Source organism: Schistocerca gregaria, chromosome X (assembly GCF_023897955.1).
Source record: "Schistocerca gregaria isolate iqSchGreg1 chromosome X, iqSchGreg1.2, whole genome shotgun sequence".
NCBI lineage: Eukaryota > Metazoa > Arthropoda > Insecta > Orthoptera > Acrididae > Schistocerca > Schistocerca gregaria.
In genome coordinates, this window is record NC_064931.1 from 834,042,801 (window position 1) to 834,070,501 (window position 27,701).

The following is a 27,701-nucleotide window of genomic DNA, read 5'->3' on the forward strand; positions in this document are numbered from 1 at the left end:
AACTTACCAACGCACAAGAAAAACTGAATCGCCGCTGATGAAAAAAAAGCTCGTTCAGCCTGATGAGATAACATATTTCAGGTAATATCTAACTCTGTTTATGAATCATTTTAATTTAACTTAAAATATTCTACCATGGTTCCCTCATACACTCTGTACCTGTTATTAACTACCAAATATGGGGGCACTATGAAGAAACACACTCTAAAGAAAAAAAAAGTACGGTACATCGACATACAGATGACCTGAAGGGACTTTTTCGTAACTGAGTAACAATTTTTGTTGAGAAGAGGCGTGTTAATTATAAGGAATTAAAATATTCAAATCACAAACTTCAGACGTCCGAGAGTGACTTATCGAGGGGCGGGGCAAGAATACATCTATTTCGTACAATGAGTTCGATGTTTGATAGTGGAAGAGCTCGTAGTGCATGGTTAGTTTTCAGAGATTTTAATTCATTTTATGTGTATCTCTTACCTCGACCGACAAATCGTACATAGTCTGCCAGTACTAAACACGCAACTCAGTCTGGTAAGTGTTCAGTATCCGTTATTTTAAACGCAAATTCATTTTCAACATTTGTAGGTAAAGCTCTAAAGAAAATTCTTCATACTATTACTTTCAACTTTCTTCCACCAACTTTAGCAAATTTTTCAATAAGTTCCATTCATTATACGCAATACAAAATTCCATATCTCACAGAGATGAATTCGGACGGTTTAATATGTAGGTAACTGATAAACGTTCCATACATTTCTTTTTTAACGTTACAGACTGTCCATTCTGTAACTATTCTTGGCAGTCCACTTGATCGTAGCTTTTAACGACCATGTCACAAAACTGTTCAGTATTGAGTGTAAGCACACTCAAATACCTCTTCCTATTTAACAAGAGTTCTGCTGTTTTTCGCATATCTCGGATCGTGGGGTCCTTATACAGTTGTCTTAAAATGGGACAAAGGAAATTCTACGGTTCTTATGACAAAGGATGATTATGTCAAAAGATCAATGTTGTATTATGTGATTCCGCCTATCACAAAATTGATAAGGGCCCCACGAGCCGAGTTATGCGAAAAACAGCAGAACTCTTGTCAAATAGTTCTCTATCGAAGGAGGTCATCAAGAGATTGAAACCAAATAGTGTGGTACTTCCAGGCTATATGGACTGCCTAAGATCAATAAGGAAAATGTACCATTACGTCCAATCGTGAGCAACATTGGGGCAGCCACCTACGACTTAGCAAAATTTCTGGCATCACTGCTTAAACCAGTTATAGGCAAATGTCCTCATCACACAAAAAACTCTAGTGATTTTATCAGCCGTATTCAGTCTTTACAGCTGCAAAGTACATCTACATTTATATTTATACTCCGCAAGTCACCCAACGGTGTGTGGCGGAGGGCACTTCACGTGCCACTGTCATTACCTTCCTTTCCTGTTCCAGTCGCGTATGGTTCGTGGGTAGAACGACTGTCTGAAAGCTCTCTAATTTTACATTCGTGATCTCCTCGGGAGGTATAAGTAGGGGGAAGCAATATATTCGATACCTCATCGCCGGCCGCGGTGGTCTCGCGGTTCTGGGCGCGCAGTCCGGAACCGTGCGACTGCTACGGTCGCAGGTTCGAATCCTGCCTCGGGCATGGATGTGTGTGATGTCCTTAGGTTAGTTAGGTTTAAGTAGTTCTAAGTTCTAGGGGACTAATGACCACAGCAGTTGAGTCCCATAGTGCTCAGAGCCATTTGAACCATTTTTGATACCTCATCCAGAAACGCACCCTCTTGAAACCTGGCGAGCAAACTACACCGCGATGCAGAGCGCCTCTCTTGCTGAGTCTGCCACTTGAGTTTGTTAAACATCTCCGTAACGCTATCACGGTTACCAAATAACCCTGTGACGAAACGCGCCGCTCTTCTTTGGATCTTCTCTATCTCCTCCGTCAACCCGATCTGGTACGGATCCCACACTGATGAGCAATACTCAAGTATAGGTCGAACGAGTGTTTTGTAAGCCACCTCCTTTGTTGATGGACTACATTTTCTAAGGACTATCCCAATGAATCTCAACCTGGTACCCGCCTTACCAACAATTAATTTTATATGATCATTCCACTTCAAATCGTTCCGCACGCATACTCCCAGATATTTTACAGAAGTAACTGCTACCAGTGTTTGTTCCGCTATCATATAATCATACAATAAAGGATACTTCTTTCTATGTATTCGCAATACATTACATTTGCCTATCTTAAGGGTCAGTTGCCACTCCCTGCACCAAGTGCCTATCCGCTGCAGATCTTCCTGCATTTCGCTACAATTCTTTAATCCTGCAACTTCTTTGTATACTACAGCATCATCCGCGAGAAGCAGCATGGAACTTCCGACACTATCTACTAGGTCATTTATATATATTGTGAAAAGCAATGGTCCCATAACATTCCCCTGTGGCACGCCAGAGGTTACTTTAACGCCTGTAGACGTCTCTCCATTGATAACAACATGCTGTGTTCTGTTTGCTAAAAACTCTTCAATCCAGCCACACAGCTGGTCTCATATTCCGTAGGCTCTTACTTTGTTTATCAGGTGACTTGCTGGTCAGCCTGGACGTGGTTTCTCTCTTTACCAAGGTGCCTCTTGTAGATTCATTACACCTGATCGGTAATATGTTTGATGCAGATACTACAACGTTGTTCGAGCATACTCTCTCTTCTTCATATTTTACATTCAACAATGAATTTTATGAACAATCTGACGGTGTCGCTATGGGGAGTCCTTTGTCTCCCCTGGTGGCAAATCTTTTTATGGAAGATTTTGAAGAGAGAGGTCTCAACTCTGCTACTTTTAAACCGACAGTGTTTTGGCGTTACGTGGATGACACCTTTATAGTATGGCCTCATGGCGTGGACCGTCTCCAGGAATTTTTACATCATATGAATTCCATACATGAAAATATTAAGTTCACTATGGAAACTGAAAATGATGGTTGTTTGCCATTTTTAGATGTTCTGGTACGGCGCAAGAATGATGGCACACTTGGTCATTCGGTGTATAGGAATCTAACCCATACAGATTTGTATCTGCAAGCTACCAGTAGCCACCATCCGGCAGAAACAATGGGTGTCCTTAAAACTTTAATCCACTGTGCCCATACTATTTCTGACGTTGACAGTCTTCAAGCGGAACTCAAACACATGCAAAACGTATTCTTGATGAATGGCTTTTCAACTAAGCAAGTGAAACAGTCCTACAGACGACGCAACAAGGAAGAAGAAGTCTTCAGGTCAACGGCGTATCTACCTTTTATTGGGAACATCTCGTCACAGATAGGTAGAATATTGAGGAAGCATCAAGTTAGAGTCATCTTTCGCCCTCCTCCTAAAATATCATCACTGGTGGGATCCGTTAAGGATGACCTGGGCCAACGTAAATCAGGTGTGTACAAGATTCCGTGTGATTGCGGCAAGTGATATATAGGACAGACAACAAGAACGGTGCAGGAACGTATTGTGGAACACCAGCGGCATACTCGCCTTCTCCAACCCACCAAGTCCGCAATCGCTTAACATTGCATTTCTTCTGGCCATTCTACGAATTACAATGATACAAAAATTGTGGCTCATACATCAAATTTCTGGAGTTCAATTATAAATGATTCCATAGAAATAAAATTCTCAGACAGCGAGACTTTTATCAATCGAGATAGCGGTTACCAGTTAAATTCCTCTTGGAATTCCGTTGTAGAGACACTTCGTAGTCAACGTAGTTATAGGTATAAAGATGAAGATCGATCTGATATCGAATTGCCAAGTTTTCACCGCGGAGGGCGCCAGGCGCAACGCACGGAGTTGTGAACGCGCACGCTAAACAGTACATGCGCAGCGCATGCGCAATGCAGCCCCCTTTGGCTTTAAATAGCAGAGCTCAGCGCGTATTCGCTAGTACTTCTCCAGCTGTACTCACCTGAAGATGGCAAAAAGACTTTGTGCCGAAATATCGTGGCACAATGTTACTGACTTACGGCAATTCTCCCGTGTTTTTATGGAACACTTTATAATTCTTTGTAAAATATCTTTTACCATCTATTCTGTTGATTCTTCTGTAACAGTATTTATGAAAGCGCTAGTATCCTCTTTAAAAACTGCAGTTCTGTTTGTTGAATTTAAGTGGTAGGTAATTCATATATCTAAGGAAAAGGAGTGGACTAAAATTTGAACTCTGTGAAAGTTCCTTTGTGAACCTCACTCAGTCACTAAAGTTTTCCACCCATCTGACACTATCAGAATTAATCAGTACAACATTGTACATTCATTTTGCCAGGTATGTTTACCACTAGCTCTACATAAGCCGATCAATTCTTTAAATATTGAGTTTCCATGAGAATGTGTCATAATCTACGCTATCAAACCTCTTGGAAAGATCAGAAAAAATCGTGACTGGCGATATTTTACTATGTAAAGCTTGTATGTATTGACAGCCTTCTCAGTCGAGCAAACCTTCTGCAATTCAAAGTGTAATGCGTGGAGTAAATTGTTTACACTTTCTTGTGACACTACTCTTGAGTAGATTACGTATTTGAAAATTTTTGGAAAAAGATGTCACTAATGAAACTGGACAATAATTGTTTGAGTCTGTCTTGTTATCTTTCTTATGAAGAGGTTTAACAGCTACACACTTTCAATCTGTCTGCATAAATTTCCTGTTCCAGAGCTGCAATGTATATTTCGCTAAGTACATTACTTACTGAGCTGCAACTACTTATCAGAATTACGTTTGAAATATCATCAACACAAAATGAGCTTTTGTTTTTTAGAAATTTTCTAATTCTATTGATTTGAGTGAACGATGTTGGTGATACTTCCAGTATATCAAAGTTTTGCCGAATGACATTTGTAATATATACTGTCTGAACCACTTAATCCTATTTTTGCTGCTACAATTAGAAAGTAAGTGGTAAAAGTACTTGCAGCTTGTGAATAATCAGTTACATTATTGTCACTTAGATTAACTGTTACGGCCACTTTTACACTGATTGGCTGTCCTCCACCCCATTTGACAGTATCCCGTATAAACTTATTATCAGCATTATTTATTTCTATGAGGGCATGAATACTGCTGGACATTTTAGTGTCTTTCCTTCAAATTCTCCAGTATTTTATATATTATGCATGTAACATCAGATCTTGACTTACCGTGGCCTTTGCATTAACATTCTCTTAGATGAAATTTTAATTCCCTAAACATCTTTCAAATACTGACTATAATTTACTACGTAATAAACTGAATTTGGCATTAACACCTCTCTCTATATAATCTTCATCCCATACCACCATAACTTACTTTTAAAGCATTGTAAAATGTTCTCATTAATAAGCCTCACAGCCTTTGGTATGTAAGGTATCAGATATCTGTTAATTATGTATCATGACCTGACAGTCCATTAAGATATGGGAACACATTAATTGTTTCAGCGTGAGCATTGCCCATAAAAAGTTGTCAGTTGTCCCACTATCTTACTGTACACTAATTGAAAAATTGACAACTGAAAATAGATGAAAACACCAAACTAATGATTCTAGTTTATTGGTCCTGTCAAAGTGTTTCAAGAAATCTATTTTGAAATATCCGCATAGCACTGTTTCTTGTCTGACAGATGGCTCAATAATGCATATAGATTTCTCATAAATACCTGAAAGTTTCCTAGAGGGGATCTGCAGACCATTTCAGGCATCAGAAAAGCATTCTACATCTACATATATATTTACATGGATACTCTGCAAATCACATTTAAGTGCCTGACAGAGGGTTTATCGAAGCTTCTTCACAATTCTCTATTATTCCAATGTCGTATACCGTGTGAAAAGAACGAACACCTATATCTTTCCGTGCGAGTTCAGATTTACCTTATTTTATCATGGTGATCGTTTCTCCCTATATAAGTCGGCGTCAACAAAACATTTTCGCATTCGGAGGAGAAAGTTGGTTATTGGAATCTTGTGACAACATTCCTCCGCAACGAAAAGCGCCTTTGTTTTAATGATGGTCGTCTCAAATCCTGTATCATTTCAGTGAGACTCTCATCCCTATTTCGCGATAACACAAACCGTGCTGCCCTTCTTTGAACTTTTTAGATGTACTCCGTCAATCCTATCTGATAAGGATCCCACAGTATTCTAAACGAAGACTGACAAGCATAGTGTAGGCAGTCTCTTTAGTGTCAATAACTCACAAGCAAATGCTTCCAGGTTCTTATCATTGCAAAAACAATAATTCTGACATTGTGTACTACTTTTACATATGTGGAAATGAAACTGATACTAGTCTTCAAACTTTGATATTTAACTTCTTCATCTCTGTGATAATGTGGTACTTAAGAGAGGCACAGGCCACGTATCACTTTAGAATTTTCCACTTCATTTAGGCATTGTCTACCTCGTTTTTCAGTCATCTAAATAAGTATTTGCTGGCAATCCCATCCCTTTGATCGATAAAATTCCGATTATCCATCCTAAATTTAGAAGGATGTGTAAATTTGGAAGGGTGTTGAACTTTATATACCTGTATAAATTTATAACACTATACCTAAATGAATAACATTAATTCACAAAAAGTAAAAAAAAAATGTTCAAAATTTTGTTTTATTATTCGTTAAGCTGTCAAAAATCGTTAAAATTTCTTCATAACATACCCATGTCTTTTGGATGGCGCTGTTGCAAAATAGCCTGAAGTGGATAGTTGAGGGACACTGAAAAGTAGTAGAAACCTTCTAGGTGCTAGCACGCAAACCAAATTTCAGACCTATATGAACAGAAACTGACCTTCTTACACAAACTATTGCGTATCAAGATTTTCGAGGCGGAATTCGTCCATGTTTTTGGCTCTTCAGCAATATATAATGCAGATGTTAGGCCTATTGAGAAAATAGAGTTGGATGGGACTGATGGTTGAGAATCTTGATGGTAGATATATCTTGCACTCCTTTAGATCAATCAGCACACATTCTCCACATTTGATGGTGACGTGTTCGGCACTCACTATCAGATGACTTGAATCCCCCAATGTCCTAGATTGTGTACTGCACTCCCAAGATTCCTCACGTTCTGTAACACGGAATTCCTGAATACATGTATCACAGCAAGTAACTGACAAGCAAAATGTATGTAAGGATTCTTATAAGTAGTAGTGCATGACTATTGTACTTTCTTTACTTCCTAAAACAGTCACTGCAATAATAATGATGATGTGTCATCCCTGTCAGATCAGCATCAGCTGTAAGAATATAAGGCGGTCTTACTGCTTTTATAGTACACTTCAGTTTTGAATCAACAGGAAAACTATGATTAATGATCACTTCTCAGCAAGATGTTTTATATACTATTGTTGCTTACAATACACGTGCATTTCCAAGGAAGAAGACGTATACTCGAGGTATTCCGACAATCTCTTTGTAGAATTACGCGTTAAATATCCAGGAGAAGAACCAGATTAAGAGTAACTCATTTTTCTTCACCATAAATTACTATTTAAACAACATTGTGGTGAGAAAGTATTTTTAACGCAGATCCACAATGAATCAGTGGTAGAGTGTGTGTGTGTGTCTTATGAGCGATGGTAGCACAGACTCTGTCAACATTCAGCAAGGTCTTATGAGGGATTAAGTTAAGGCGTTATCTCTCACAGACTGTGACCTAGGCATGACTGCCTGTCTCGCGCTCGCTGTACCCCGTGGACGTAAAACTGCCTCTATTATTTGGCTAATATTTTTAATTCTACTGCAGAAGTTAATAAAATTTCTCTACACCGGTCACATAATCCAATGCACACGGTTCGATAAGCAAAATACAAATAATTAATTAAAGGGACTGTTTCCAGATCTGGAAAATGAAGTATTTGGGAGAGTTTCTCAACTAATGTAATGTCTCCAGACACAGCATTAAAGTGTTTCACATTAGGATTTACGTTATGCACGTTAACTTCTAGATAAGAATCAGAAGATTCTCCAAGTTCTTTTTCAATAGATATTATTTCATTAACATGTAAATTATTGCACTCCTAACCAAGTTTTGACTATTCTGTCTACCTTAATAAAACTGAACTGACAATGAATCACATTTTGTGGACAGTGGAAACTTGAAACACATTTTAGCTTCTTTTTCTGTAGGAGGAAAATCACATTTCCTTCCTAAGCTCGGCACCTGTTCATTTCCATCCTTCAATATGATCTGCAGTGAGCTATGAGGACTTTTTAGAATTTCAGCAGTTTGTTTCGCCTTGCTTAAATTTTCTGTAGTCCATTTTCTACTCATCTGAAAGACAGAAAAGGGTAACACTGGTTTATTGGAGGACCAACACATGGTTTTATTCGATAATTATGTGAAACAAAAGTAGAGCTCACCTTACGGCCAAATTCATTTCTGCTCTTTAATGTGCCTTTCAGTGTGCTAAGAAGTATTATAGAAGTTTCATCTACTTGTTGAATAGATAAAAGTGTAGCTATCGGAAGGTTGACCTCTCACAAATCTGATACAGTCATTTAGCTAGCTCTGTCGTCCTTATATATTTGCTAATCATCTGAAACATAAAGATAATGGATAATGTCATTATCCTGAAACCATAGTTTCATTCAACAAAGCCTATGCGATATCGATTAAGAGTTATTTTCATGCTGTATAGTCAATAGGATGAAGCAGTTAAAGGCGATATGTAGTAAAACTGTTACTCGCCTTATGTCCGAGCAACAATTGACAAGATAGCTCACACTACGCCTTTTAAAACCAGAAGACCACTGCACTCAACATCGTAAATGGCAAGTTCAGCAACATTATTTTCCCACTTGGGCTAGTAGCTTATTTTTTTCATGATACACACGATGCCACACTGTACATTATCTTGAGGCAGCCATCGTCTCTCTCAGATTTTATGTGGTTTGTATACATATAAATACTGATTCCTTAAAACATGTTTGAAGTGTGTCGCCAATATTATTTTTAAACTGTGTACATGCGCAGATGAGAATTTCTGGGAGGGAAATACGTGACACTTTTTTTCAGAGCCTGGGAATTCTCTCTTCGGGTTTCATGGGATAATACAAATAAATGCTGATGTCACAGTACTTGTTTTTCATGTTGATTTTTTTATCCGAGAATGTCCCCTCTGCTTCTAGATTCTGAGCTCAGTAAACTTCCTCCACCTCAACCCCCCTTGTGCGAACAAGTCTAAGCTCGATCTTTCTTGTCTGAAAATAAGTCTCAACTTATTTAGGTTTATCTGTTTCCTCATACTTTATTCATAACACGAGATACGAAATTATTGCTGGCACAGCAGGGATGTGATGATATAAAAAACAGGGCTTCCAACTTCACAAAGACATTTTTTGTTTTGTTAACCCAACTGTCACCAGCATAATGAGCAGGGAGCTAAGAGAAAAAGAGTACAGAGTCGGAAATTCAACAAAAATAAAGTAAGTACTCCTCTTTTTAATAGTCAGCCAGTCATTCAAATACTTTTGTCAGTTTCATGGAGTAGCCTAATATTATTATTGTAATCAATGAGTGCCCCCAAAACTGTTAAGTTATATCATCACGAATATTTTGCTATTGAGTCTGTATTTCGAATACGAATATACGGTCACGTCACATCGAAATGAACACTGCCGATGTTCGACGTCAACGTGCAATAACCATTCGCAGACGGCAGGTGACAGCACTAGCAGTGTAGGGTATATAAGAGGTATAGCACGACGCTGAAAACAGTTCAGTCGTTATCGTAATGTGGAAATGTAGCCATTCATCTGACGTGCAGAAGTTCTTTTTTAAATGGCTGTCGGGCCAAGGTTGGAAGCACTTTTGAAACGGTTAAGTTTGTAACCATTCTGCGTGCCGCCCTGGTAAAAGCATACCGTGCATGAGAAGACTGCTCTATCCAAAGACTGGCGCTGAAGCAACTGTAGAGCACAACGGGTCATAAATTACGGGAATGAACGACACTGCGGAGGTGTGTATGGGCATATAGGCGTGCTACCGTTAAGCAGCTGAGCACTCAGATGAACCAAGGGGCTACCAAAAGAGCTTCCTCAATGACAGTACAGGGAACATAACAGCGTAGGGCGCCTGAATAATGCAACCATGTTGACTGCTGTTTATCAGCGTCGAGGTCTGGAATTTTTACGCCAATACCCCAACTGGCGACTGCTACGGTCGCAGGTTCGAATCCTGCCTCGGGCATGGATGTGTGTGATGTCCTTAGGTTAGTTAGGTTTAATTAGTTCTAAGTTCTAGGCGACTGATGACCTGAGAAGTTTAGTCGCATAGTGCTCAGAGCCATTTGAGCCAATACCCCAACTGGCCCTCCACTCAGTGGTGGCAGGTGACCTTTTCAGATGACTCAGGTCTCATGCTCCATCATACAGATGGTCATTGGATGGTCAGAAGAGTCCATGCGAGAGTAGGGAGTACGATGGTCTGGGGACTGCTTCGTGGCATTCCCTAGGTCATCCTGTCATTGTGAAATGCATAATGGATCGACAATGTAGATATGCACCCTTCTGAGCCAAGTCAACCACTCCATTCAGTTTGTTTTCCCTCGGCTCGACGATATCTACCAGCAAGACAATACAACGTGTTACACAGCTCGCAGTGTACATGCATAGTTCGAAGGTCACCAGGATGAGATAACCATGCTCACTCCGTTGGCCACCAAACTCCTTGGATTAAAGCCCAACCGAGACGAATTAGAAGCCGAATAGAGGTTCTGTGTGACCAACTCGAACGGGCTGTTTGCGCCACGGATTCTCAACCGAGAAACCTAGTGCAGCTGGCCCTGCCACTGGAATCAGCATGGCTTCACATCCTTGTCAGTTCCTTCCTGAACTTCATTGACTATCTTCTTGCACGTATCGCAGTGGTTCTTGCTGCAAACGGTGGCTGTTTAGGCTTTTGACAGGTGGTCACATTTATGTAACTGGAAAGTGGATGTAATGGTTCTGCCGGAAATGTGCTTCGATTTAAGGAGCCTAGACGTTAGTTACACGCCTCTTTTCACATTTTCAGGACCAAAGTTTGTCACATTAAGCAACATATTCTGGAGGTTTTTCGTGCCAAAGACAGGTCAGGAAAACAGATGTACCTCAGTAAGAAGACTGCGCCTCTATCACTGCTGATAACAATGAATGGTACCCAACCAATATCACAGAGAAACATTTTAAAAAACTGGAAAATTTGCAAGGTCACGATCCTTGCATGGAACTGAAAGAAATAATTTAATTTCATATTAACAATAGTATAGATAAGGAAATTTAGGTAGGAGTATATAAGAAACTGCCTACGATAATACTAGATAAACATGCAGTAATAAAGGTCAAGTCAATAGTGCGTGTTCTAAGAAGTCTATTCCTGCAGGACTGTAACGTGCAAATAAGCATGCACAACGTCACTCTAAACATTGGCGGTTTGAAAGCTAGGTAAACTTTTTCAACATGTCATTCCCCGCAGTACTCAAGCATGTTAACATTTTCTAGTGACAGGATAATTATATTGCTGTAAATGTCTACAGCTCCCAGTATTCAGATTATGATAGCACACCGCTGCATGTTACAAAATACCGTCTCGAGCCACATGCGTATCTCTTGATGTTCCAAGTTGCTAATAATACAAATATATGGTGTTTCTGTTACATAAGAAACTTTTTGAGTCTCACAATTGATAGTACCACCCGTCAACATTCAGCTGCAGTACACAAACGCTTCATGTGTTGTTTTCATACATGAAAGGTCTGACGTGCATTTATTTGACAGTCCATAGTATATTTCCTGACAGCAAGAACGAGTTTGAAAAATTTATAAAATTTAGTAACAAACTGAAAGTGCTTTTCGTAAATTATGCTGATATGTAATACGTCTTGGAACCAGTCACTGATTGCAGTCATAGTATTGACTCTGGTTTGTTGGTTTGGCAGTAGTGCCAACATCGTGTTACTAGAGGAAGCCGAAATGCACCCGTTTTAGATCACGCAGGCTGGCGTGAGGAGGGAAGAACTATACTGACGTGAACATGACAAGGAATTAGAATTCAGAAAGCGGGCGTAATTAGTTTGATACTTACCTTTAATTCATTATTGATGAACGTCGCTCTTGACGGTACATGATTCACAATATTATCTGTTCACAATACATTCAGTAACTCAATATGGCGCCTTGCTAGGTCGTAGCAAATTACGTAAGTGAAGGCTATGCTAAACTGTCGTCTCGGCAAATGAGAGCGTATGTAGACAGTGAACCATCGCTAGCAAAGTCGGCGGTACAACTGGGGCGAGTGCTAGTGAGTCTCTCTAGACTAGACCTGCCGTGTGGCGGCGCTCTGTATGCAATCACTGATAATGGCGACTCGCGGGTCCGATGTATACTAACGGACCGCAGCCGATTTAAAGGCTACCACCTAGCAAGTGTGGTGTCTGGCTGTGACACCACATGGCTTGCGTTCTATAAGATACATCTATATTAACCCATCAGCATGAGTTTCGAAAATGACTATCGTGTGAAAACCAGCTCGCGCTATTCGTTCACGAGACTCAGAGACACCGGTTCGCAGGTAGGCGTTTGATACAGTTCCCCACAGTCGTTTAATGAACAAAGAAAGAGCATATGGACTATCAGACCAATTGTCTGATTGGGTTGAAGAGTTCCTAGATAACAGAACGCAGCATGTCAATCTCAGTGGGGAGAAGTCTTCCGAAGTAAGAGTGATTTCAGGTGTGCCGCAGGGAGTGTAGTAGGACCGTTGCTATTCACAATATTAATAAATGACCTTGTGGATAACATCGAATGTTCACTGAGACTTTTTGCGGATGATGCTATAGTATATCGAGAGGTTGTAACAGTGGAAAATTGTACTGAAATCCAGGAGGATCTTCAACGAATCGACACATAGTGCAGGGAATGACAATTGAATCTCAATGTAGAGAAGAGTAATGTGCTGCGAATACACAGAAAGAAAGATCCTTTATCATTTAGCTGCAATATAGCAGGTCAGCAACTGGAAGCAGTTAATTCCATAAATTATCTGGGAGTAGGCATTAAGAGTGAATGGAATGACCATGTAAAATTAATCTTCGGTAAAGCAGATGCCAGACTGAGATTCATCGGAAGAATCCTAAGGAAATGCAGTCCGAAAACAAAGGAAGCAGGTTACAACACTTGGTCGCCCATTGCTTGAATACTGCTCACCGGTGTGGGATCCGTACCAGACAGGGTTGATAGAAGAGATAGAGAAGATCCAGCGGAGAGCAGCGCGCTTCTTTACAGGATCATTTCGTAATTGCGAAATCGTTACCGAGATGATAGATAAACTCCAGTGGAAGAGTGTGCAAGATAGACGCTCAGTAGCTCGGTACGGGCTTTTCTTGAAGTTTCGAAAACATACCTTCACCGAGGAGTCACGCAGTATATTGCTCCCTCCTACGTATATCTCGCGAATAGACCATGAGAATAAAACCAGAGAGATTAGAGTCCACACAGAAGCATACCGACAATCTTTCTTTCCATGAACAATACGAGACTGGAATAGAAGGGAGAACCGATAGAGGTACTCACGGTACCCTCCGCCACACACCGTCAGGTGGCTTGCGGAGTATGTATGTAGATGTAGATGTAGATGTACCTAATATACACACTATAGCTTTAACCACTAAACCGGGAATATTCCCAGTGTAAATTGTGTGGAGGGAGCAGTTTCATGTAATGGATGACCGAACAGATCTGTACAATCGCTGGTATTGTAAATGATTTTTTATTACTAAATGAAGTGGTGATATGAAGCTCCAAGGCAGAAGCGGATTTTAACTCAGCGAAAGTCTGTTGCGTTCGCAAGAAACCCTTTCAGAAGGGTGATGTAAAGCACGGAGACCTTTACCATTTCACAGGAGCGTATCATCTAGGCCGCAATGAGAATTACAGGCATCAATTATAATATGTCCAGTAAAAACCAAAATGTGAGGAATTATGATACGCGTATCACAAACCTATATGGAAAAAAGGCTGGAGACGAGAATGAAGAAGGAATGAAGCTAAATCATGACAACATTTTTTAATCTGTCGTCCAGTATGAAAAAATAGAAATCATTCACAAAGTCTATTCAAATAACTCACCTAGAAAGTCACTGTAACATAAATTTCAGAGTTATTGATTAGTCAGATTTTTTTATACTCTGCCTTGAAAAGTGTGCATGAGACTTACAACCAGAAGAAATCAAGATACAGAGACATATTTTTAAAATGATCAGGAGTTCAGTGTTGTGAATCAGAAGGGTATTTACCATATGAAAATGTGAGCAACGAATCGATTCTGCTGGAAGATTACATCCACTCAATCAATAGTTTAAGAGTTTATTCCCAGATGAAACGATAACTAAGGCTGAATACCAGAGGGATTATGGTGAATGGAATTCTTCATCTGTAGGTCACTTTCAGAATACTCTTATTTCTGTTTAACGATGTTTGTGTTGTTCCTTGGCGACGTCTTCGAAAACTTTCACGTCTATGACTTAAGACATACTAATCAGATCCTCTCCATTATGTTATTCTGCTGGAAGATTACATCCACTCAATCAATAGTTTAAGAGTTTATTCCCAGATGAAACGATAACTAAGGCTGAGTACCAGAGGGATTATGGTGAATGGAATTCATTCATCTGTAGATCACTTTCAGAATACTCTTATTTCTGTTTAACGATGTTTGTGTTGTTCCTTGGCGACGTCTTCGAAAACTTTCACGTCTATGAATTAAGACATACTAATCAGATCCTCTCCATTATGTTATTTGACGTGGCTTGGCCTGCGATGTTCTGATGAAAATTAGTAAAGCAGAACAACTGTTTATACGTGAAATCCAACAACTCCAATTTATTGAATGAGACATCAAAATTGGAATTGTTCATTGTCTTGCCGACATACAGATACGAATAATACACTCCTGGAAATGGAAAAAAGAACACATTGATACCGGTGTGTCAGACCCACCATACTTGCTCCGGACACTGCGAGAGGGCTGTACAAGCAATGATCACACGCACGGCACAGCGGACACACCAGGAACCGCGGTGTTGGCCATCGAATGGCGCTAGCTGCGCAGCATTTGTGCACAGCCGCCGTCAGTGTCAGCCAGTTTGCCGTGGCATACGGAGCTCCATCGCAGTCTTTAACAGTGGTAGCATGCCCCGACAGCGTGGACGTGAACCGTATGTGCAGTTGACGGACTTTGAGCGAGGGCGTATAGAGGGCATGCGGGAGGCCGGGTGGACGTACCGCCGAATTGCTCAACACGTGGGGCGTGAGGTCTCCACAGTACATCGATGTTGTCGTCAGTGGTCGGCGGAAGGTGCACGTGCCCGTCGACCTGGGACCGGACCGCAGCGACGCACGGATGCACGCCAAGACCGTAGGATCCTACGCAGTGCCGTAGGGGACCGCACCGCCACTTCCCAGCAAATTAGGGACAGTGTTGCTCCTGGGGTATTGGCGAGGACCATTCGCAACCATCTCCATGAAGCTGGGCTACGGTCCCGCACACCGTTAGGCCGTCTTCCGCTCACGCCCCAACACCGTGCAGCCCGCCTCCAGTGGTGTCGCGACAGGCGTGAATGGAGGGACGAATGGAGACGTGTCGTCTTCAGCGATGAGAGTCGCTTCTGCCTTGGTGCCAATGATGGTCGTATGCGTGTTTGGCGCCGTGCAGGTGAGAGCCACAATGAGGACTGCATACGACCGAGGCACACAGGGCCAACACCCGCCATCATGGTGTGGGGAGTGATCTCCTACACTGGCCGTACACCTCTGGTGATCGTCGAGGGGACACTGAATAGTGCACGGTACATCCAAACCGTCATCGAACCCATCGTTCTACCATTCCTAGACCGGCAAGGGAACTTGCTGTTCCAACAGGACAATGCACGTCCGCATGTATCCCGTGCCACCCAACGTGCTCTAGAAGGTGTAAGTCAACTACCCTGGCCAGCAAGATCTCCGGATCTGTCCCCCATTGAGCATGTTAGGGACTGGATGAAGCGTCGTCTCATGTGGTCTGCACGTCCAGCACGAACTGAGGCGCCAGGTGGAAATGGTATGGCAAGCCGTTCCACAGGACTACATCCAGCATCTCTACGATCGTCTCCATGGGAGAATAGCATCCTGCATTGCTGCGAAAGGTGGATATACACTGTACTAGTGCCGACATTGTGCATGCTCTGTTGCCTGTGTCTATGTGCCTGTGGTTGTGTCAGTGTGATCATGTGATGTATCTGACCCCAGGAATGTGTCAATAAAGTTTCCCCTTCCTGGGACAATGAATTCACGGTGTTCTTATTTCAATTTCCAGGAGTGTATATTCATGGTTGATTATGATGGAAATATCGACAAGTCTTACGTCAAATATGTCTCCGTGAATAACTTATTCAGCTGGATAGTGCTGTAACATCTTACCTTATCCAATTTAGAATTGCTTCCTCCAGAGAGCGACAAAAGTATTTGGTGTGGACGTATCAGACAATTCAAAATTTAGTTGCAATAGCAAACTATGAAACGAGAAAAGAGTATAGTACAAAGAAACAGACATTGTCCCAATCTCATGCAAACACATATTAATCTCTGTGCGTGGCGTGTCGTGTCACCACATTCTGACTTTAATAAACACTTCATTAATCGTCTCTCACAGCCCTTGAGTCCACGCAAATTAATCGGTGCCTCCCCCCCCCCTCCTCAAAGAAGTGAATTACATTGCACTTAATTCAGATCATAATTCTGGCCAATGCATTTACCCATGTTGCCATTGAGAGCTATTCGAAAGCTTTTTATCAGATAGTGTACTCTAATTTCGTACTCGTAGGCCTATATTTTAACATTTTCTTCTCCAGTATTTAAAATCGTTGTGACATGTGAACTTGCTGTTCTGTTCTTAAATCAGATATCAAATGTAGCCCCTATATATAAAACAAACCGACTGGCTCATGTAATTCTTCTTTGCAAACCATAACCTAAAATTTTACATAATAAATGTTGGTTATTCAGTAACATAACAATCACTTTCGCCCACTGCATAAAAATACTTGAAACTACGTGTACATACCGAAGTATATCCTTTTACTTGTATGTACTTCATCATGTCTATTCACGGAGTTCAAGTTTCATATTTTCTTCTGTCTTAGAATTTAACGTCAACCTTACCAGCATGTATTGGAACCCTGTACAATACCTTTTGGGAGATAGCTTACGTCAACCAATCTCGCGTGGTCTAGGGTGACTTGTCACGGTTCGCGCGTCTCCCGCCGTCGGAGGTTCGAGTCCTTCCTCCGGCATGGGTGTGTGTGTTGTCCTTCGCGGAAGTTAGTTTAAGTTATATTAAGTAGTGTGTAAGCCTTAGGACCGATGACGAAGCAGTATGGGAATACCAACTTACCAGAACGTTCCAAAATTTCCAATCGTGCAAATCCTGATATGAGGCACAACTTATCTTAACGTTAACACGTTTAGAAATGCTTGCAGAAGCGACTGTGATATGTTAATCAAAGCGTGAGGTAGAAATACATTTTGCAGATAGTAATAGTGTTACAATAAGTCGTATTAGAGAGAAAGCAACAGGAGCGATTGTGAATGGTATTTTAGAATGAATTATTAAGTGGTTCTCTGAAAATGGACTATCGCAGAATATTGAGAAAGCGCACTATATTCAGTTCTGTACAACAAATAGAGTCATAACCTGTAATAATTTGCCTAGGCAAAATCAAATTTCACTTTTAAATTCTCTGTTCGCATGAAATAAACCCTCTGCCAGGCACTTAAGTGTGATTTTCAGAGTATCCATATAGATGTAGATGTAGATGTAGACGTGTGTCTGTGAGAAAAAGGAAATTTGACAAATTGGAATTGACGAATTTATATATATATTATGACTTTTGAAAAAAGACAATTTTCTATTTCACTTATTTATTTTACATTCCCATCCACTCCTTTGGAACAGTTTCAGAAAAAATACTGGTATGCGAACAGAGCCGATAATTTATAAAGGGCAGCCAGTGTCCTTCGTATTCAGAGATTTCTCTGTATAATTACCTCTCAAAATAGCCAAAAATTCATTAAACTGAATTTTACTGTGACGACAAATCATGATTATACGTAGCGTTTGTTTAACGCCATGAGAATGACGCCACAACCCATCAGAAAAAAACAACCTCAGATGAAGATGGGCAGTACTGACTCGTCGTGGACAGGTTCTGCAAACACGGGCTACAGATGTGGATGTTTTCAGGATGAATCTGTATGGTTTGTGGCTAACGTGAAGGTGGAAACACTGCTACAGCGAAATATTTCACGGCACTGCAGTTCTGTTATTGTTTTGTATTGAGCAGTAATGACCAAAAATTACTCAAAAATGTGTTCTTATTTTTAAAGTTAAAAAGACACCTCAAACAGTAGATGGATCCGTAGATCTGCAACGCAGGACAAGCAACGACCACCATGTATGGGGGTCACGCATCTGCGATTCCATATTATCAGTGGGCACTTTTTGGAAGGCCATTTCAAATAACTTACAGTTGTCGCTCAACGTAATCAACATATGTCTTGAACAACATAAAAGAAAAGAAACCACTTTGTCTCAGTTCATCCCATAATTCTAAACTCTTCCAACAGATGGTTAGTTATTTTACTGCACCTTCACTGTCGTTATGAAGCTGTTTTACTGTCATTTTAAATCAGCGTGCTCTGATTGCATGTAGCTAAATAATTTTCTCTAGCGATTGTTTGATGACTAGTGCGAGTATCTTTTATTTTTTTATTTCTATTGGTTTTCACGCAAAACCCAATCACCAGTTACAGTAATGCAACATACTGACACAAAGACAACATCATTTTAGATTCATTACTGAATATAAAACATAATTGTACGAGATAATTAATATAAAAATACAGTAACCTTACTGTATCATTACCATAGAAGCCACAAGTTTTAATATAAAATCCAATTATACCTGTACATAGTGAACACAAGGAAAGAACTTCGAGTTACAAACCTCCTGTTTACAAAGGCGAATGATATGCGAAATAGATTTGACAACGCTTCTGTCCATGGAGGTAGGAGCTGCTCTGAGAAAAAAATAATCCTTAATTTTTAAAACACTGTGCAGCGCAATTATGGCTGCATATTTATATTAATCAAGTTCTATTAGTTTATGTACAACATACATTTTAAGAAATGCATTACTTTTGTCATTTATAGTTTGTTATTTATAATTGCGTTGTACCTTAAATGGTGTCTGAGGTGGACCTTCGATGATTATAACACGCCGAGCTAACGTTAACAGCTGTGGTACTGTGCATTTTATTGTGTAATGTGTTTTCTATGACGTAACAATCATCTTTGAGGGTTATATATATGGACTTGGTCATTTCCACAAGGTTCTGTTTGATTTTAAACGTTTTATTTATGAATAACCTTTATATAATGTGCTACACTTTGTCAACATGGCAACTTGGCGTGATATCCAACTCAAAACGAACACATTTTATAAGACAAATCTTTGAAAATCTGAAGATGACAACAAAGTTTACGGAAACCGGCTGTTCGTAAATAAATAAATATTTATGAGATCTTGGCTTTAGATAGCTTTTTACCAAGGAAAAGAGTTTCCTCTTTCTAATTTCTCAGCATGAGAATATTGAATAGCGTTTCTCAGACTTGCTCTTTGCAAGTTAATAGTAACAATTATCTTTTTCATGAGGTCCTGGTTGAGAAGCCGAGGGTGGCGTGAAATCTGTTACTGAATCGCTTAATACCATGTGCCTTTCATGTTTGCGGTCCATGTCCGCTAACATTGTCAATTTGGGTTTTATTTGGTGGCGAACATACTATCAAAATCATTGTGTCATAGCATTACGTTTGTGAGAAGTAGATCCTGCAGACCTTTCCATAATTGGTCGGGACGTTCATTACCTGTAATACTAACGTTTCCCGGTATCCACGGTCAGAGAATCAGTTGACGCTGCTCCTGCACCGCATTCTATAGAGAACCAGCTCATTCATACGAACGCACGTGTTTTTGTGGTACGACACTACTTGAAACACTTTTGGTAGCAAAATTTTTGCTGAGAGAATGACTAATGTAGTGCCCGAATGTCATCAATAGCGCATTCTGGCTGCCAGAATAATATGCTCCTCGCAGTACGATTTGACGGTGGAAAGAGCATATAAAAAATTTCTCAGGTGTCGACATTAACCAGTGTGACTTTAGATATAAGTAACATGATGAAATTAGCTCTTTAATTGTTGGATATGACGCTGTATTTGAAGAAACGATTAGTGTGCAGACTTAAGCATTCTAGGAGCAGGTGAAAACGTGAAACATTTTACTTTCAGCGGCGCTGAACGGCTCACAAAGCCTTTTAAGGGGGACGAGCAACGAACACAATTGCAAACTGTAATTAAGACGCAATATAAAAGGTGAAAGATCTATAATGAGACTGGAAGTCTGCTTATTGGAGCACTTTGAACGAATCGAGCTACAACAATGAAGAGCAGTTTATTGTCTAAAGCCGAAACCACGCTATTAATTTCTGTATTCCTGTTGAGGAAGGGTTTACGAAATAATAAAAAAAAGGAAAGGCAGTGAAAGCGGAGAAGGGAGGAGGGAAGCACAAAGCTTTGAGGGCAGTCGTTTGAGGGATTCAAATAACGCGGCCAATCTGCCGCCACGCGCCAGCCGCCAGCCGCCAGCCGTCTATTGTTTGGCGCACCCTCTTCCCTTCGCCGGCTGCAACAAAGCATTTTTTCCCGTCGTACTTGCACTTCACGCCTTTCGTTCTAAATTCCGCGGACAGCAAAAGAACTGTCATTCATAGCTGCGGCTTAGGCCCGGCTCTGCCGTATGATTAACTCCATTAATACCAAGGCGTTTTCTGCAACGCACAGTCGCACAGCACCACAAATAATTTGAAAAAGACGAAGTTCGTTAGTTGATGAAGAATTATATATCAACAATATACTGTCCAAAGACGTACTGATGTTCTAGTAGGGTAAATAACCTGAAAATATCTTTGAGCACACTCTTAGCAATATCAATGCACTTGCAGTAACGTGTACTACCGATTTCGTAACGGAAACAAATAAATTTGAAAAATGCAAATCTGGTTCATTGTTGACTTTTCATCTCAAAATTCTGTTTAAAGAGATACTGATGTGTAAGTAAGGCCCTGAATCTGGTAATTTTAAATTTATTTAGTGAGGAAATTAAAATCTACTACTGAGAGACAACATGTATGGAACCTGGTAGAGGAAATGAATAAAAGTAACATATTTTTTGATAATTTTAATTTATAAAATCTAATTTTAAAATATAAATTTTTTAGGCTTGAGGTAACAGCCCTGCCCTGCCTCAAATTGGTACTCCGAGGGTTAAACTTTATATGACAAGAAGATACAGTATTCCAACACTCCATTCATTTAAACTTTGTATGACAAGAAGATACAGTATTCCAACACTCCATCCATTTCCTTCCTTTCATGACGACGGGTGACATTCTGACAATTCTTTGGATCCAGAAGATAACGTACGTGAGGCCTGCAATCTGTAATTGACATGTGTGAATTTTTGCTATTAAGGGTGTATAATAATTATAACTCGTCTATTTTTTCATAAATCTCGTAACTCAATATAAGCAGTTCCTTGTGGAATGTTTCTTGTGGAATGTTAAGTTGCAATACTGCAATTACATTCCAGAACTCTTCTGGGAGACTTTTGTGGAGAGCTTCAGCGTATAGGGACGAAGGTCTCACTTGCTAACGTAGCGGAGGTAATAGGCACACTTCACAGTTTTGCGGGGAGGGGGTTAAGAGAAAAGCCAGAGCAGTGCCAACACTATTTACAATCATGGCGCTGAGGCTAGATCACAACGAATTATAAATTCTTGAATTAATGTCTATAGTGAATAAGGTCATTATAAATGGTCTGTAACCAAGAAAATATTTATTCTTTTAGAAATTAAATAAAAGGATATCATGAAAATTAAGTGTATTTTCTAGGAAATGCGTTACTTCGTGTAAGTTCTACAGTGACCGTAAACTTACAAGTCAGCTCTAGACTTCTCATAGCGGAAGGTGTACGAGGTGGATTCAATAAGTGAGGCAACACATTTATTCTGAAAGTACGTTGGTTTTATTCAGGATTCCTATACACCATATTGCTCCCCAGTCTTTCAGCTACAAAACGCTATTTTTCAACATAATCTCCGACGGCCTTACGCCACCTTACTGGGACGGCATGTATCCCTGCATAGTACCACTCTACTGGTCGACGGCGGAGCCAACGTCTAGCTGCATCAATAACCCTCCCATCATCCACGTACTGTTTTCGACGGAGTGCATCCTTCATTGGGCCAAACAGAAGGAAGGCGGAAGGTGTGAGATTAATAATGTAGGGTGGATGAGCACGAACTGGCCAATGAAGTTTTGTGCGCGCCTTTCTCGTGCGCAGACTTGTGTGAGGCCTTGCGCTGTCATGGAGAAGGAAAAGTTCTTTTGCGTTTTTGGGCGACGAACACGCTCAAGTCATTTATTCAGTTTCCTGAGGGTGTCATATTACATTTTAGAATTCATCGTTGCACCATGAGGGATGACATCAAAAAGAATAACTTCTTCAGTGTCCCAGAAAACCATCGCCATGACTTCACCGGCTGAAAATATGCCAGCGAACTTTTTTTCCGGAGGAGAGATGGTGTGGCACCACTCCATGAATTGTTATGTTTCCCGGTTCGAAAAAGAGAACCCATGTATCATAGCCTCTGACTATGTTCGAAAAAAAATGGTTACGCTCAGTCTCATAACGCGCAAGCAATTCAAAGCTGGTCCTTCGTTGGACTTTCGGTCTTTTATTAGACTGCGAGCTACCCGGAGGGTACACAGCTTTGAGTACCCCATGTGGTGGACGAGTGTATCAGCACTACCAACAGAGCATCAAGGCATTTGATTGTGATCCGTCCATCACCCCGAATGAGTGTCCACACGCTCTAACACTGCAGACATCAGAGGTGTGTGTGGCCCGTTGGTGCGGCTCGCCGGCACGCCGGAGATCAGACTGGTTTGCTCGACCTTCCTGCAACGATGACAGATGTCATACCCAACGACTCGCGCTGCTTTTGGTCACTGCCACGTCTTCGTAGACATTCTTCAAGAGCCTGTGAATATCTGGGATGATCTAGTTTCTCGAAACTCAATGAAAGCTCTCTGCTTGGTACCCACATCCCTTACAGATGCCATTTCAAAAATTACGAATAGTGCCTCCAGCTGTCGGCACTTCATGATAGTATTGGGCCTCAAGCGGGAATATTCAGCGATATCGCACAACAAATTCTACATTTTCTCAACCGGAATCGGCCGACAAAAACAAAGTGTTGCATTACTTCCTGACCCCTCGTCATATATATTGTTTACTCCCTTTTTTATTTCTGTGTGATGACTGATGCAATTCTTTTTCACTTCAATTACAATCGATTTCGGAGTCACACAGTTCCATCTTTGGGGACACAACGCGGGAATCGACATCCAGAAGTACATCATGTGAACATGAGACAGGTCCCACAACAGATACAGAAACACCTCAGCCGATTGTCAAGGGAAGAATGGGGAAGGAATTCGACCATTACCTCCTCAAAGTAACGTCTCCGTAATTAACATTTATGAAATCATAGTAGCACAGAAAACGTAGACTTGGACGGCCATACATGGAAATGTAAGCCCACTCTTCCCAAATGCGAGTCCATGATAGTCTCGCCTGGTTGTTTCGGTTACTCAAAGAGAACTCCTCATAAAATAATGGTAACACGTCATGTCAAATTATTAAAACGACCTTAACTTATTGTTCAGCTGCTCAATGGGTCCACGCAGGGTGTTGCGCAATTAGCATTACTGACTTCAAGGGATTATAGAAGCGACGTAGTAGATATATCTGTGACGCCGGCAATGTAATGAGCCAACCACCATACATTATTATGGAGTTAAACCAGTGCATAAAACCTACATAAAAATGTAACGCTTGGGTGTAATATAAGTCCGAAAATCAACTCACTTTCAAATCTCACGCTTCAGGTCACGCACACAGGGCACCCTGATGTCATTGCACAAGGTTTGTCTGTGACTCATGCTTCCATACAAACGGTCCAAACCCTGGTGTGTGCTGAATAATTTCTTTAGCTGCCATAACTTGTGCAAGGAGATATTCTTTCGATGGTACAGTGAACCGATTCACAAGACTCTTCATATGGTCGCAAAAGAAAAAGTTGAGGAGTTAAATCAGGCATCGAGGTGGCTAAGAAGTTAGTCCAACCCGACCTTCCTCCCTCTCACCGTGTGTTTGGTTGAAAAGTCAGCTGCAGAGATTTGCAAATAGGGCCTTTTGTCCCCCACTCATACTTGTTGGAGCGCATCATGGTCGGGCATAGGGTGCGCGAGTATGAGTGCTCTGAGCGGGAGGATGTGGTCGAACGAGGCTACGATGAGAGGGCAGTGGCACTAACCGCGATGCGTTTGTGACCATCATAGCCGTGACTCTGTACGTCTGCAAACTGATTAACTCCGTACAGTTGATGGACGTACACTCACATCTATTTACTTATTACCGACTACGTCAAAGGACTAAATATGGCAGTAATAATAAGAATTTTAGGTGAGATGTAGGTTAAGATAGGAGAAACTGTTAGTATAAAACTGCAGCGAATTGGAGATCTTGGACCAGCCCGGTGAAAGGGCTCAGGAGAGTTAATAGCTAGAACAGTTTCGCACTGTACTATTGTGAACCTATACGAGTCTGGACTTCACCTCCGGGTTGGAAGTCGTCATTGAGTACGCAGCGTTCAGTAAAGGCCGGTTCCCACTAGGTCTGCGGCGCGTCAAAACCGCGCTTCAGCGGCGTGGTTGCCATGGAAACGGCGTCAGCGGCACGGCGTGGCGGGCTCTGCGTCGCGGTTTGACCCTGTCGAACCGCTCCCGCTGCCGCGTGCCGCGCTCCAGTTGCGCGACGCCAATCACAGAACGCGCTGAGCGTGACGTCAGGTACGGAACCCCGGGCCACGCGAACTTTCGCCGAACCTCTGGCGCGGACGCGGCGGCAGCTATGAAATACCTCTCATCCGATTACAAGGAAACTATTCGGTAGAAAAATTTGATTCTTGGGCATGTTACAGCCTGATATATTCTCTCGATAAAGGGCCGAATTTGTTTTCGTTATTCGTGGTGGACACTTGCTGTATCGCATTTACGTAAACCTATACTCGAAATTTTAATAAATGTACAGAGGTAAAAACGTTTTGCGTGGACTTTGCATACAGTTAATTTAGGTAATACATTATTACGTATGAAATTTAGTCAACATATCGAAATTGTTTTTAAAGCTGAGAGCAGATCGATAGCTATCACCGTTCTCGAGATACTGAATTATATGTCGGGGGACGGGCTGTGCCGTGAACCGCGCGCGGGTCGCTCGCGACGCGACTGATACTTCGTCCTGCTCGTCGTAAACCATGTGGTTGTATCAACCGTAAAATTTCGTAAACGGTTCAAGAAATCGAAACGTGTTTTTTGCAAACGATAAGTTGTGAAAAGTCATGTATTTCGTCGCATGATAAATATCCTAAATCTGTTTATCTACCGAGATACGAAAGTAACTACAGTTTTTCAGAAGGGATAGATGATTTTTTTAAATAGCATTTAATAGCATGTGGAATGAGAAATTAAACCGAAACTAATTTGTTGGTATGTCATAAGATGTAATTTACTAAATATGTAGAGCTATTGATTGTTTCCTTTGGTAAGTAACAAACTTTTTCTCTCTTTATCCAGTGTACTTTACTGATTTAAGACGCGTTTCGCCTTTTACTTTAAGGCATCTTCGGTAGAATCTAGAATGATTCAGTTTTGTTTTGATATGTGACAGTTGCAGATTATAAATTCAGTTCACTTTTTTATGTGAGTGACTGATTACTTACAGGGAATCGAGTTTTTGGCGGACATATACGTTTCCCCTCACCTGGTCACACGCTGGTGGTTGAACTAAAACTTAGATTATGGAACATAAGCACATTTTAATGTTCGCTCTTTTTTCTACTGTCACTAGAAGTAGACTTTTACCGAAAACTCTGATTTGAAGTCGTGACTACAGTGTGTTCACCTCATTTCCCTTCCTGTCTGGTTTGTTTATGTACATGTTGCCAAAAGTGCACAATTATATGCTGAAAACTAATGTTTGTTTATTTTTGTTCTTATATCTGTATGTGTGTGTGACTAGCCAGTGATAGTTATAGAAAGTTGAAAGTGAATCGAGTAGTTGTCAGACAGTGGTTGAAAGATTTGGTGTTCAGCTGATTTCAGTTTTGGTTTAAATGTTTTGTGGAGGAGTGCATGGAAGAGTAAATTCACTGCTTACATTAATAGATAAAATAGTAGAAGAGTATTTCAACAGATGATTATTATCAGAATAGTATCACCCAACCCCTTTTTCCTCAGTCTTTGATGCCCCATAATGCAACCTGTCAACTAACCCCTATTGTTGTCAAAGTTGTGCCGTAATTTGCTTTTCCTCTATTTAATTCCGCACCTCTTCTTTAATCACACGATCCTTGTATCTAATCTTCAGCATTCTTATGAATCACCACGTTTTGAAAGGGTCTTTCCTTCATGTAGGTGTAAGATATAGTTAATCAAACGCACCGCGCGTTCAGTGGGTCCTGCCCCGTACCTCAGTGGCTGTCCGTCATTGGCTACCGCTAGCGTCTGCCGCTTCCAGATGGGAACGCCAATTCCGCGAGCCTCCGCGTCAACGCGGAAAACGCTTGCCGCTGCCATTGCCGCACGCCGCGCTGCTGCGCTCTGGTGGGAACCGGCCTTAATTGAGAGCACTTCCTCTGCGTATACTTACGTTGAGACGTTATCTCAACTCCGTCCTTGTGGCTGGGAGTTAGTGTTTCTCGTCTTTAGAACACAGAGAGGAGAAGACAGTATTAGAGCATATTAATCACAGGACGGCCTTCTGCTGCCCAAGTGTTTGTACGAGTTTATTTGTGGCTGGAGTTCTTCCATCATCGCACACGAGTACGAGAACCATGACTTCGACGCATCGGACGCAGTACATACGGAGATATCGCAAACTGCTTCGGTTTATTGGGGCTATAAAAGCTAAACAGGTGTGATCACGTTAGTGTATTCCCACTGACGTTCCACAACATCGTAGATCATCTTTGAAAGTAGTGTCTTCTAGTGTTTGGTACGTAGATGATGTCAGTCATTTCGCGTTATTGATATTAAACCGCGCAGACATAATAAGGGGCATAGTTGGGCAATTGAATAGTAATTTTACTTAGTAAATGTAAACTTCGTAATATAAAAATTTTTTTAATCTAAAATAAATATGTAAGCAGGAACAACGTTTATCATTTATTTATTTATTTATTTTATTTGTGCATTTATTTTACCTGGCAAGATTAGGGCCTTCAGGCCCTCTCTTACACCTAACCAGGCATACTCAGATTGAACGAGTTACAGTTTCTACATAACATTAAGGACATATAACGTATTATTGATGTTAAAGAAAAAAACAGATATTATAACAGTAGTACAATGATAATTATAACAATAAAAAATAATTATAACAATAAAGAATAATGATAATAATAATAATAATGA